At 46.4% G+C, this 14,092-nt stretch overlaps 1 pseudogene; it reads right to left on the reverse strand.

Moving 5' to 3' along the window:
- Positions 1 to 13,806: 13,806 nt before the first annotated feature.
- Positions 13,807 to 13,867, reverse strand: LOC114699880 (annotated as a pseudogene).
- Positions 13,868 to 14,092: the final 225 nt, after the last annotated feature.

A 14,092-nucleotide genomic window follows, 5' to 3' on the forward strand; every position in this document is an offset into this window, starting at 1 on the left:
CAGACACAGAGGCCGACTTAGAGCGAGATTGGTTTTCACAAGGAAAGGAAGCCTCTTGGTCTTAAGGTCAAGTTTCAGGGATGCTTGGTTGGGGCGTTATTCAAAGGTTGGTCCTTTGAAAAGAGAGATGGGTGGTGACAAGGGGTAGGCGGCATTTTCTCATCCCAGGCAGCCCTCTGTTCCAACACAGGAAGATACTCCTGACAATGAAGCTGGGTGAAGCTGGCCTTGCACACAAACCAGTGACTCCCCGCCTGACGTGTGTCCCAGCACCCACTGGTTCCTTCGTGGTCCCCCCCTGCTTCATGGCTGGTCCAAATGGCTGAAGCACAGAAATTTAGCTTTCACAAGCCAGAAAGAAAGGCTCGAAACCTGTCACTCATCCTGAACTCAACCAGAAGGCAACCAATTAACAACACAGCTTAAGTCTGATTTCCGGATCTATATATAGAATATCAAATTAATATTTGTACCATGTAAAGAAAGAAATAGGAACCCAGAGAATGAACAATTACGGTTTGGATTAGAGAAATCCTTCAAAAGACCAAGAAACCCCCGAATAAGAAAGCTCCTTTTTTTTTTATTCTCTATACCTCTTTTCCTTGCCAACTAATATCTATTTTCATATCAACCCCCCCACCCCTTATCCCAGTTCAGCTTTGAGGGTCACTGCTCCCCCACACAGAGCCTGGAGTCACAAGGATGAGTGAGTTCTTGGGGAAAGATCATAAAATCTGAGGATAAAGCATGAAACCCTGGGGAGTGGAAGTCTGAGGGGCCCCACAGGTGAGAAAGTGAAGGTGAAGAGTCCCCCCTAGAAAGCTCACAGGGAGAAAGAACTTGGATTGATATGAGTAGAGTATATGTATATATACTCCAGGATGATCCAGGAGAGAAAAAGACAGTCCAGACCAAAGGAGACAGCCCACAGCCCAGGCCAAAAAGATGGCACCCATCGCTGACTGTAATGAGGAGAATGTGCCCTGAAACCAGAAAATGGAGTTGAGGTGTCCATTAGGGTAGATGGGAGATGACCAGAAATCACAACACGCACCTCACCCTCTCAGGAAAGCAAAGACATAAGACATGGCCCCTGCCTAATCGGGACAGGGAATGGGACAGCTAACGAAATGGGCACGTTTCCTAGCACCCCAGACAGAACAATAAAGGTAGAAGAGAGTTTTGGTGTCATGTGGATGATGGCAATTCAAAGTAAGCTGAATGGGAGAATAAATGCATTTAAAACCCTGGCAGCATCCTCTCTCTTTCCACGCCCCCCCTCTCTCAACCCCCCTTCCCTCCCTCCTCACACTGGCCTAAAATGAGGCCACGGTCCAATCAGGCTTCCTAATATCCAATAAGATCAGCCGTGCATAGGCCGTTCCGAGGGCCTCGGGTCCTCAAGACTCAAGGCTTAATGAGTCACCTGCTCGATATTTTCCACTTCAGGCCCTTGGCTTTCTGGGACCTCAGTCCACTCAGCTGCAAAATTAACTTACGGGATCGTGTCAATCGGCAGATGCTCCAGAGCAGAGCAGCAGGTCCAGCATCTGCAGGTAAACGAACTGCCTGAAAGGAGATGAGCAGGATGTCCCCGGGAGTCTCTTCTGAAATGTGGTTATTATGTCAGCTTTTGACAGCGGGATGGTTTCAGCGAAGACTCTGGAGCATCCTGTGGAAGTACCTGAGCCTTATTAAAATGATGTCAGTGCATGCTACGTTTCACATCTCATGAACACGGACATCCCACAGAGGGAGAACCCAGTCACTCAGACAGATGACCATGGTGTCTAGGTCCTTTTGGCCTATGGGATCTCCAGACTCCACATTCTTCTCTGGGCAGTAAGCCATAGACACAGATGTGTCCAACCTCTGGCTTATGGGCTGTATGCCTCTGAGGATAACTATGAAATCAAAATTGTAAACTTATTTAAAAGATTATGAGATTTGTTGTGATTTGATTCTCTTATTTTTTTCTTTTTCTTTTCTTTTTTTCCCAATTAATTTGTACATTTTCCAAGCATTAATTTTGTAGACGATGTTGTCATGTTGACAAAGTCAAAAGGTTGGACACACCCACCAAAACATTCTGTCTCCAGACCCCATGTGTTTGGCTGAGGGCCTGCCCCATAACCTCTATTACAGGTTAGTTGCACATTCTCTCATGCTGTAACATGCATGATGTGGGTGTTAGCATGCTCATTTTCACAAACAGGGTAAGTTGAAGCTCAAGAGGTGTGGGTTATTAGCCATGACCACAAAGACAGTGAAGAACCTGAACTTAGGTTTCTGTGACTCCAAAGTGCCTGACACTAACCGTGACACGTAGAATGACTGTATCACAGTTGGGGGTAGATTGTACCTCAACACACAGAAGGATCCTATTCCAAGTTAGGTGAAGGTAAAGCTAATACCTTAGCAGGGTGGCTTGAGCTCTCCCAGGCCCCCGGAGTCACCACCATCTGTTCAAGGCTATCAGCAGGGTGGACCGACCACAGAGATTGAGGAAGACAGGTTGCTCAGCCCCTACCTGACATGTCACCTGTGGTGGTTTGAATGCGAATGGCCTCCATGGGCTCCTATGTTTGAATGCTTGGTCCTCCATTAGTGAAACTGTTTGGGAAGAACTAGGGGGTGTGGCCTTGTTGGAGGAGGTGTGTCACTCAGGGAAGGCTTTGAGGTTTAAAAGCCTATGCCAATCCAGTTAGCTCCCAGTGCTCTCTCCCTCCGTTTCTCTGTCTCTGTCTCTGCCTTGTGGTGATTGTCCCAACATGTAAATAAGTTCTCAGCTACTGTTTCAGCACCATGCCTGCCTCCTTGCTGTTCTGCTCCAGCCATGATGGGCATGGACTCATCCTCTGGAACCAGGAACCCCAAATTAAATGCTTTCTTTTATAAGTTGCTTTCATCGTGGTGTCTCTTCACAGCACTAGAAAAGTAATTAAGACATTATCATAATTTTTTCCGGGATCTGAGGACCACTGGGAACATCCCAGGCCAGCACTATTCCCATTCATGGGCACATCATTTATGCCAGGAAGCTCTACCCCTGCCTGCTCATTGCAGAAGGGCCAGGAACTAACTAGATCTACTTCTAATCTAATTTAGTGGGACATAGTAATTGTCTACAATTAATGTTCCGAGTGCAGGTTTTTCTGTGTGCTCACGGCAGTTTCTAGACACAACTGCTCTGACCTTTTCAGATCCTTGCTATACAATTTGCCTCTTGTTCAAATCATTTGCCATTACTAGACACCAACTGGCTGCTGATAAAGGCTAAATGTAGAATACCAACAGTCCCTGACTTCAAAACAGGGCTTAAGACTGGAATCGTTCCTAATAATAAGCCTCCTCCATGGAGGAGATGAGAAGGAGACCTTGGATGTGATGATGGTACCATCACATAATGGAGACAAGTGAGAGGGTTTTTAACCATCAGCTCTTAAGCCAGAAGCCCATATGCACGGGGATGTGGACAGCCCTCGCTTTCTGGACTAATTAAAGACAGAAACTAGCTTTCTAACCTGTGTCTTTCTTCCCACCTCCTTCCCCCCTCCCCCTCCCCTCCCCCTCTCCCTCCCCTCCTCCCTTGGCATCTTCTGTCTTCCCCTCCCCATCACACCCTCCCTTGTCTTCCTCAACACTTTTCATCCATGCTTATAATAGCCTGTGCACTGTATTGAACACTGAAAATGTGAAATAGAAAAGACGATGTCTACCCTCAAGGAATAAAAAGCTCAGGGGGGGGGAATAAAACCCACAGAAAGATTAAATGCACAGAAGGAAAGTAGCAGGCACCCCGGGAGCAGCTGGAAGAGGCGACCTACTCAGACAAAAATTAGACCCTGCTCTGGTTCAAGGAAGCCCCTCCTCCCCTGCCCCCCCCCCAAATAAGGGGATAGCCTGGTAGTACTCTGCAATGGCACTCCTGCTCCTCAGTGCTGTAAGCACAGGGAATCCAGGAGCTGTGAGCCATCTGGGGACACTTGAGCAGTAGGCAGAGATGTGCTCAGCCAACACCCCCCGTAGAAATCAGGAGTGAGCCCACCCTGAAACAGTACCTCACTCGACATCCACAGGAAATCACTAGGTCTGGGATGGCTTCCATATTCCTGCCAAACAGGATGGAGTGGGTGCTGAGAAACAGTCTTCTGGAGGTACTTTTGACCTCAGGAGTATCTGGAATACCACAGCTAGAATTTCAGCCTTTAGAATCTAGAATCTTTTTGTTTGTATGTTGGTTTGTTTTGATTTTTCTGGAGGCGCAGTCACACCAGGAAGGCTTGTTTGTGGAGAGCAGGAATTGGGGCAGAGTGAATGTGAGCAAGAAATATGCCCTTTGAAGTCCCCACAGCCCGAGGAAGCCAAGCTGAGGGGAGAGGGTGGAAAGAGCCTATTTTTTCCTTTTGTAATTTAGACAAGAATAGGTGGGTCTGTGGCTGCCCCCTTAAGCTGCTGCTTACGCCTCTCTACTGTACCCTTTCATTCTTTCATTCTGCAGACTTTACAGAGGAACCACTGTGTGCCAGGCTCTGGGCCTGGCAGGCAGCTGCAGCAGGAAGGGGGTGTCTGGAGGACTCCCTTGAGTCATTTTATGTGACTGGAGCTCCTAACCTAGGCCAGGAATCCAAAAACGCCGTGGCTGTGGGCAGTACCCCCGTACACAATGCCCTGTGCCTGGCTCTCCCCAAAGTCAATCCTGGCACCAGCAGAGGGGTCTGAGCCACCCAGGATGTTCTAGCAAGTAGCATTTCTGTCAACAGGCTTTTCTGAAGCCTGGCACCTAAGGGTTAAAAAATAAACTAACAGGTGAAAGGCACATTAGAGCTGCAACCTGCGGAGCCTCTTAATCTGTCACTTTAATCTAGGGCTTTTAGCTGTAATTGAACATCCTACTGTGCCTATTATGAAGAGGAGGAGGAGGGGTGTCAAAGTTATGGTTTAAGAGGGTGGAGGAAAATAAATTTCCCTTCAAAACTAGTCAATAACAATGCCTTTGTGTTAAAGAAATGAAACGTTAGCCCAGTCGCCATGGAGGAAAACAATGCATCCCCGGCAGTGGAGAGGCAGCTGACTGGCCCTCCAGGAGGCCATTGTCCTGTGCATGACTAGAGGGCTCCTGAGGGGCCCCGAGACTAGAAAAGCACACAGATTTACCATGAGCTGGAAAAGAAGCCACCTGGTATGATGGCAGGCATAACATGCTGACAGCACCATCTTCTAAGGAAGGAAAGAAGGGGAAGAGAGAGAAAGTGAGGGAGGCTTCCACATGAGGTGACATCAGAAGTTCCCTTTGCAGGACTGGAGAGATGGCTCAGATGGAAAAGAGCTGGCCATGCAAGCACAGGACTTGAGTCCAGATCCCAGCACGCAAATAAAGAGCCGGGTCCAGTGGCGGGTGTCTGTCATCTCTGCTAAGAAGGCAGAGACCTTGCCTCAAGCAATAAAGTAGAAGAGTAACTAAGGAAAACACCCCCACATTGGTCATTTCATATGCACGCACACACAGAGAAGCTATGGAAGTATAGCAAGGGGTGGGGAGAATTTTGCGAAGAGCACGCATCCTTTCAGGCTAATCACCACAGGGTCTCCTGGGAACTCAAGAGGGAGCCACAGCTCCTTGTCTTCTGAATGAGAGAAGCTCTTCTAGCTCTCTGTCTCCTTGGAAAGGCAGCATGATATCAATCCAGGAGGTGGTTATGTGCCTCTATTACTATCATTACTGGACAGAATTGTCTCTGAGAGTGTTCTCCTACCTAAGAGGGAAATTAGGCTGAGGAACTGAATTGTCTCTCTGAATTTCTTATATAGAAAAATTGGGTTCCTGGGGTCTGAAGAGGCATAGTGAGGGGTCTGGGTAGATACCTCAGCAGGCACACTCATTGCATCCTAATCTGCAGAGAACTAACTTGAGCACTGATGTGTGACCTTGTGAGAGGCTGGGTGGAACCATGCTCACGGTAACTCTCTTAAGAACGAACTGGAATGAATATCATATTCCACACCAAAGCCTTTCTTATGCATGCCAGGCAGGGGCCACTTTTCTGCCCCTGCATAATCACCGCCTTTCAAATGATCGAAACAGATCCCAAAACCCCACAGTAAGAGCCACGGTCATACCTAACGTAAGAGGAGAAGCGACCTCCTTCGACCCGCCTGTCTATAATAGAGCATCTTGGGAACATGCTCTTAGACTCACCCTGCCAGAAATACAACTGTAGGTGCCCTCCCTGTATGCAACTTGAATCTCAATTTCCCCACGATGGCACGGCCTTGATCCCTTCATGAGGAGTGAGCCGGAGAAATGAATGTGCCATGTAATTTCGACTTACCCGTAAAACCGCGAATAATAAAAAACAAACAAGGAAGCTGGTTGTATTGCCTACTTCCCAGCAGAAGTAAACAGAAAATATTTCATACTTGAAGTTTTACAATGTAGGCCATCATCCTGGGTGAAAATGGCATTGTGCAGTCATAATTTGTGTGCACTAGGTAATAACAGGTTAAAGGCAGTGGTGATTTCTAACCAGCTAGCTGATGCTTTTAATGGGACCAGCTTTCTGAAGCATTCCATGTTATTAAATACTTTTCTGTGTGTCTGATCCAAGTTTATCAGGGTTAATGAAGGAAGCATTAAAAAGACATGGTTCAGAGTCAAAACACTATTGCACACCAGAAACTGTGTCGATGATTAGTTCCCAGCATCATTGTAAGCAAGGAATCCTGAATAATTGATCTTTTGCATAATGCTGGCAGCAGCGGGATATGGAGAGACAGCATGGCAGTTAAGATCTGTTTGGTAGAAGCAGCAAAACTCAACTGGGAGTAACTCAAGCTAGAGAGGGGATTTCACGGAAGAACACTGGGGTTCCCCATGTTGGGGGACAAGCTGAATAGGCAGGCGCCATGAAGAACTGATCCACATCATCCCTCACAGACCACCCCTCACTCACCCCAGGCCATCAGGCATCCCATGGGTTACATTCTAGTTACTTCCGGTGCCTGCAGATTTCTACAGTTCCTGGGAGAGAAACCATCTAACTGACCCATTTCAGGCCATGGGTCTATTTGTGTGATGGGGTCGATGTAACCCTGTAGGTGGTGAACCCACAAACACCAGAGAGCATGAAGAAGGTACATTTTCTAGTGTTGGGTGCAAAACAAACAAACACTGTGAAAGCCCACAGAGATCCTCTAGAGACACCTCGCTAACCCACGCCGTACTTTTCCAGATTCCCCCAAAGTCTTCCTGCCCTTAGTTTCATCTGAATGTGGCTTTGTTTTTGCTGCTTGTCCCCCAGAGGGTCTGACAGGCAAACATGTCTAGACCCTAATCCCTGGGGCCTATGGACAGGGGACTTTGTGCAGATATGAATAAGATAGCGGACTATAAAACACAGAGATCAGCTTCAGTTATTCAGTAAGCCCAATGAGGCAGAGAGAGTCAGACAGAGGAAAAAATTTGGGGGAATTCTGAGCAAGAAAGGACTCAGAGGAAAAAGGACATAAAATATGAGAAACATAAGAAGGATCCAAGCAGCATCCTAAAAGATCGGCCTCTGCCTGGTAGCCATCATATAAACAAGAACGCCAGTCCTTACAACTTGCCAGGAACTTAATTCAGGTAACGTTTTCAATATGCTTAAAAGCAAATTCACACCCAGAGTTTCCAGAAAGAAATCTCACCTTGCCCACACTTTGATTTCAACCATCAGAGACTAGAGGCAGAAAGCCCAGATGGGCCTATGAAGTAATGATTTACACTGTCTGAAGCCACAAACTTCATAGTCATTTGGTGTAGCCACAGTTGGACACTTCAGATGGTATAGTTTCTTCACCTATATTGTTAATACTGGACCCAATGTCCTTCCTTGTGACTATCTGAGGGGTTAAATGCTCTGGGTTTATCAACCTAGCAACAATTCTTTTCTACACCAAGATAACAAGAATAATAAAGCACCTATCATGTGATATATGCTTTTAGAGCCATTACAATTTTTTAAGCACCCAAAATAAGTATTTTACAGATTTAGAAGTATCCATAACACAGAAGTAGTTGATGCCTGCTTCACTGGCAATTTATAAGGTTTAATAGGATACAGAGAGGTTACATGACTTGTCCAAGTTCACATGAATGTTTACATGAATCTGGGATGGAAACCCCCCCAGTCTATCCAACCCAAACCCACATTCTTCCACTAAGCACACTTCCCCCATAGTACCACTGTGGAAACCCCCAACATAACATGTGCTAGGCTGACACCCAGCGTCACCTTGGAGCCTTCAGAGTCTCCAATGCCTTAGATGGACAGAGCCCAGGAAACAGCTCTGGCCCAGGACCTGGCCAGTCTGCCACCACTCATCCACTAGGACTGCATGGGAGCAGGTGGGGGGGGGAGCACATTGAACATTGCAGCCACTTCTCAAGTCTCCTTGATGTCTATGGTCCCTAGTTCTTTTGTGTCTTCACCAGGCCAACATAATCTTCCAGACAGGCAAGAATCTGTGGAGAATTCATCTTGGACTCCTGTAGCATCCTTTTATTTCCAGGACCTCACCCACAAAATTTCTGGTACTTGCCCTAAAGAAGATCATCAAGGGTTATCAAAGTTATGGGCTTTCCTCATTCTTTCCCAAGTGAGTCCTTCACTTCGAAGCACCAAAACCACAGGTTTACACACACACACACACACACACACACACACACACACACACACACACACGTGTGCGCGCGCATCCACATACACACCTACCTCCTGGCAACAAAATTCTCCTTTTCATGCCCAGCCATGCTTTCAAAGCTACAGTTCTGTTCAGCTGAGTTGGTGGGAGGGGACAGAAGCATATTTAGATGCAGGGGCCACAGATTCCTACTGTCTTTACCCAAAGCTCCAAAAATTTTGAAGAGAAAATGAAAACTGCTTCATTTGTTGTCAACCTATGGTTAATTTGTGGTGTTTAGAGATGGATCTTCTAGACAATTCTTTTCTGTGTCTTTATTTTATGAAGAGGAACCACTGGGGTGTCCTAGTACTAGCTGACTTGTTCGCTGGCAGACACATCAGCCCCAAAACTGCCCCAAGGAGCACCTGCCTGTGCCCTCCTGCTCTTCCTGGGATTTTGAATGTGAATCTATCCTATGTCCAGTGTCTAATATCAGAAAAAGCCCAAGCCTGGATGCTGAGGCTTCAGTTTTCATGGTCACTGTTTTTCATTACAGTCAATGAACCATAACTGCCCCCAAATACTTTGGCTTTCAGATCATGAAGGCCAACATTTCAAACTGGATATCAGTTTACCATTGCCCATAAAAGACAGAACAAGAAAGACCTTTGTTTGCATGGGTTTTATTTACTTTCTTTCTATTCAAACCTCAATTCCTTCCAGATGACAGCTTCACCTTGGCCTGCTGCTCCCCTTTATTTTTTACTAACGATCCCTTTTGGGACCTCTTCAAAACTAAAAGAAAGCAGCAGTTTTCCACAGCACACGGTGTGAAAGTCATCTCATGAGGTAGTAGCAATTATGAGCTGTTCATGAATCGAGGTGCTGTCCAGTCATGACTGGTAGTTTGAATACACAATACAGGTGCGGCCACTTTTCAAATGCATGGACATCTTCCCTGTGGAGTGATGCTGTGCTTAGAGGCTAGTACTCCTGTACAGTTTCCCTAAGCCTGCATATCAAGTTTACAGCCACTATACCTGCTGGAACGGGAGCGATCGTGTAATGGGTTAACGTGAAAACATAGCCTTTAAGACTGCAGGACCCAGGGAGATGGCTCAGTTTATGAGGGGCTTGCAGCGCAAGCATGAGAACCCGAGACTGAATCCACAGAACCCAGGTGAAAAGGCAGGCACAGCAGCCTGGGTCTATAACCCAGCAATGTGGGGAAGCAAAGACAGACAGAGCCCTCCGAGTTCACTGGCTAGTCAGTCTCACTGAAGTAATGAGCCTCACGTCCAGTGAGAAACTGTCTCAAAAAAATATACTGGAAAGCAACCAAGGAAGACAATCATTGTCAACCTCTACCCTACACACACACACACACACACACACACACACACACACACACACACACACAGGAATGCACATATGCATATACACAAAAACACACAAAGTATAAACATGTCACATAAGCAACATCACAACACCACATGCATGCACATGCACACACAGCCACACACACACACACACCATTGGAATCACTAATTCAGGAAAGCTGGATCTCTAGTAAAATATCTTCTCTTCTCTTTGCAGGGAAAATATCTGAGACAGAGTACTTTCCACCATTACCTCCAGCTTGTGCCCACAACATTAACCAGCTTTGGGGAGAGCAGCCCTGGTAGCATAGACACTGGTCTGAGAGTCTAAAGCTCCAGCTTGTGCTCTGAGGTCTGGAGACTTGCTCGGGGATCTTGTATGCTTAACTTTCTCAGGTCTCCATTTATACATGAATGATGTCAGAGATCCCTGCCAGCTCAGCCATTCTATGACTCCACACATTGTAATTCTGGGTGCCTGGCACACATCTTCCTCCTCATAAAGCCCAGAATGGACACACATCTTTTACAGATGATTGTATTTCCCAACTCAGTGTTAACACTCTCTTCCTTGACTGCTGGTCATAAAAATAAAGCACTGTTCAGGATGCAATCGGCCGCAGGCGTCCATGCTCAGGTGGGGAACTCACACACCTTCACCTGCATCTCCAGCAGCCACTGTTTACTGAGCACTTACTAACTCTGAGCCAGGCACATTGCTAAGAATTATTTGTATATTCACTCCTTACCATGTCCTTACCATCCTTTATGGTATCATGTTACCTTTACCATGGTTCAGGGAAGAAAACCAACTCCCTCTCTGGCTGCATCTGTCTGATTGCTACATCCTCAGGGTCATCCCCCACTCCTTATGCAGAAATAAGGATGATGAGCTCTTAATTTGTAAATATATAAGCCATCACCTTATGGGCCCCTGCCATGAAACCCAGCAAGATTCTGAGAAGGAAATAGAAGGTTCATTTCGGTATTACTATCATTTCCTTCTCGGGCGCAAATGTCAAATGTCTGTGTAATTATTTTCAGCTCCCACTGGCAGAAGGAAAGGATCCAGGAATTCAAAGTTTTCCGTTCCTTTTAGTTAATGTTAATAGGAGAACCCATGAAACAGTGGGGAAGGCTGAAGCCGGACAAAGTTCTCGGCAGCTGAAAGGAATGGGGATTTCTATCACCGGGTCAGCCAGCTCCGCTCCACCCCTGGCCCTTTTGATATCAAACCAAAGCAAAGGAAGCGCTCCTCATAGCCATTAAATCCGAGCAAGAGTGGGCAAATGGGGATTGCGCACAGGTTAGTAACACTGCCATGAAGTCAGCCTCCCTGTACAATTTTCATGTCAAAACCAAACAACAGCCACCTCGGGCAATCCCGCTCCTGAATTGCTATCTCCAGAAAACACGTTTCAAAAAGGACACTCCGGGGTTGGGGAGAGGGCTCCGAGGGTCCAGTGCATGCTGGGCAAGAACAAGGACCTGAGTCTGGATCCTCAGCATCTATGTAAAAGCCAGTCATGACAATGTACCGCTGAAACCCCAGCACTGGGAGGTGGAGGGGCCAGGAATGGGGGTAGATAGATCCCTCTAGCTCATGGGACAACCAGTCTAGCCAAATTAATGAGACCCAGTTCCAGTGAGAGACCCTGACTCAAAAATGAAAGGGCCGGCCAGTCATGGTGGTACACTCCTTTAATCTCAGCGCTCAGGACGCAGGGGCAGGTAGATCTCTATGAGGCCAGCCTAGTCTAGTTCTAGGCCAGCCAGGGCTACATGGTGAAGCCCTGTCTCAAGACAATAAAATGCAGAAAGATCGGGCCAACAAAATCAGTCACCATTCCAACAGGCAGCACTTCTTGGACTCAGCCGGTTAAACAGCAAACAACAAACAAACAATAAACAACAAGAACCAAGGACATGATGTGGGGAGGGGGACATTAGTGGGGATGTTAGGTCTGCCTGGAGGGAACAGAGTGGGGATGAGGGTGGACAGGATCAGGATACAAGCCTTACCTGTGTGAAATTGTCACAGGATAAATAAAAGTGAAGAAAGGTCAAGGAAGATAACCAATGTCAGCCGCTAGCCTCCACAACTGTATACACGAGCAAGCATAGCTAGCCAACACACACACACACACACACACACACACACACACACACACACACACCAGAGCGAGCTCCATCACAGCATTATTTACAATATCAAAATAATAGAACCAACATAAACAGAGGAGAGAGAGGGCACTTTTCAACATTTATTGAACATATGGATGTGCCAAGAACTGTGCCCCACCCTAAGATGAATATGATTCTGAGTTCCACGCCAAGTATTACGGTTTTGGTTGGGCTTTTGGTTTTGCTAGTTTGGGTAGTGGTGGTACTTTTGAGGTTGCTTTTTTTTTTCTTTATATTTTCAATGATCCACATAAATCCTTTTTCTCCTGCACACTATGATGCTGGAAATTTGGGAACTACAGGCATGGAAGATCTGGGATGTCAGAGGGGTTGCATGGGGTTTGAGACTTGGAAGACAGAAGGGAGGTTCAATAGCCACTGTCCTTCCTCCAGTAACAAGAGTGGACACATGGGGCATCCTCACAGGCGAGTGTTTGCCAAGTCCAGCTAAATCTATTGTCAGTCACCTGCTTGGGTGCTGTGGGGCACCTGGGACCGCCAGTAGAATGTTCCTGCAACCCTCTAACCCCCTCACCAGGCAGTGACTTTGTAATTCTCACCCGAAAGGTGAGGAGAGCCCAGACACACTCATTTCATTCCTCCAGCCTTCTCAGTGGTTTATTGTAAATGCCTGATGCCTGCGTTAAATCCCTTTCTGATTAGAATGCCTAAACTAATATCTATTTCCTTCATTCCTAAGTTATTGCTGAAAGAATCCAGTGAAGAGCGGTGCTAGTCAGTAGAAAATGAGCCATGTGAATAATTTTAATTGTTCTATCACAGTAATCATATTTAAAAAGTGAAAAGAGGGGTCCAGAGTGTAGCTTAAGTAAGCACTTACTTAGCAAGGGTACAACCCTAGATTCAGTTCTCAGGACCAAAGAGCAAATAAAAATAAGTGAAATGATTTTAATCATATCCATTGAACACAACCAAAATATTATCATCTTGCCAGGTGTAGTGACTCATACCTTTAATCCCAGCACTCAGGAGTCAGAGGCAGGCGGATCCCTCTGAGTTCAAGTCCAGCCTGGTCTGCACAGTGAGTTACAGGACAGCTAGATCTACATAGTGAGACCCTATCTTGAAATAACCCATATATATATAGACATATTATATATTATAGACATATAATCATTATGAAATGTGCTAAGCCTTGGAGATTGTGTGTTACATGTGTGTATATTCTCACTTGTATATACATATGTGTATCCTGGTATGCATGCATATGTGTGTGTAAGCATGCATGCGGATAGAGGCCAGAGGTTAATGTTGAGTGTCATCCTCAGTCACTCTCCACCTTATGTTTTGAGACACGTTCTCTCACGGAGGCAGCTATGCTGGCCTGCCACCAAGTTCCAGGAATCCCCCTGTGTTCACCTCCCCTCTTGCCCCTTAGCATGAGGATGACTGCTGAAGTGCTTGGCTTTTTATACTGGTGATGGGACTAGAACTCGGGTCTCCATGTTTACACAGCAAGCGTTTTATTAACCAAGCCATCCCCCTGGCCCCCAGAGTATATATTTCTTCTTTCTGTTCATTTATATCTTACATTTTTTATTCATTGCGTATATATGTGGAAGGGTTCATGTGGAGGTCAGATACTACACTTGATCTTAGCCAAAAGGCCGAGAAGCAATCATGTGGAGGTCAGAAGATACAACTTGCAGAAGTCCATCCTCTCCACCACACAGGTAACAGGGATCAAACTGAGGTCATGAGGCTTGACAACAAGCACCAAGGCATCTCACCCACCCCAAGTGCAAGCTTCATAGACACAGCAAATCTCAATTCAGACTACCCTGGCTAGTTTGATGTCAACTGGACACAAGCCAGAATCATCAGAGAGGAGGGAGCCTCGATTG

The sequence above is a fragment of the Peromyscus leucopus genome, chromosome 9 (assembly GCF_004664715.2).
Source record: "Peromyscus leucopus breed LL Stock chromosome 9, UCI_PerLeu_2.1, whole genome shotgun sequence".
NCBI classification, from domain to species: Eukaryota; Metazoa; Chordata; class Mammalia; order Rodentia; family Cricetidae; genus Peromyscus; species Peromyscus leucopus.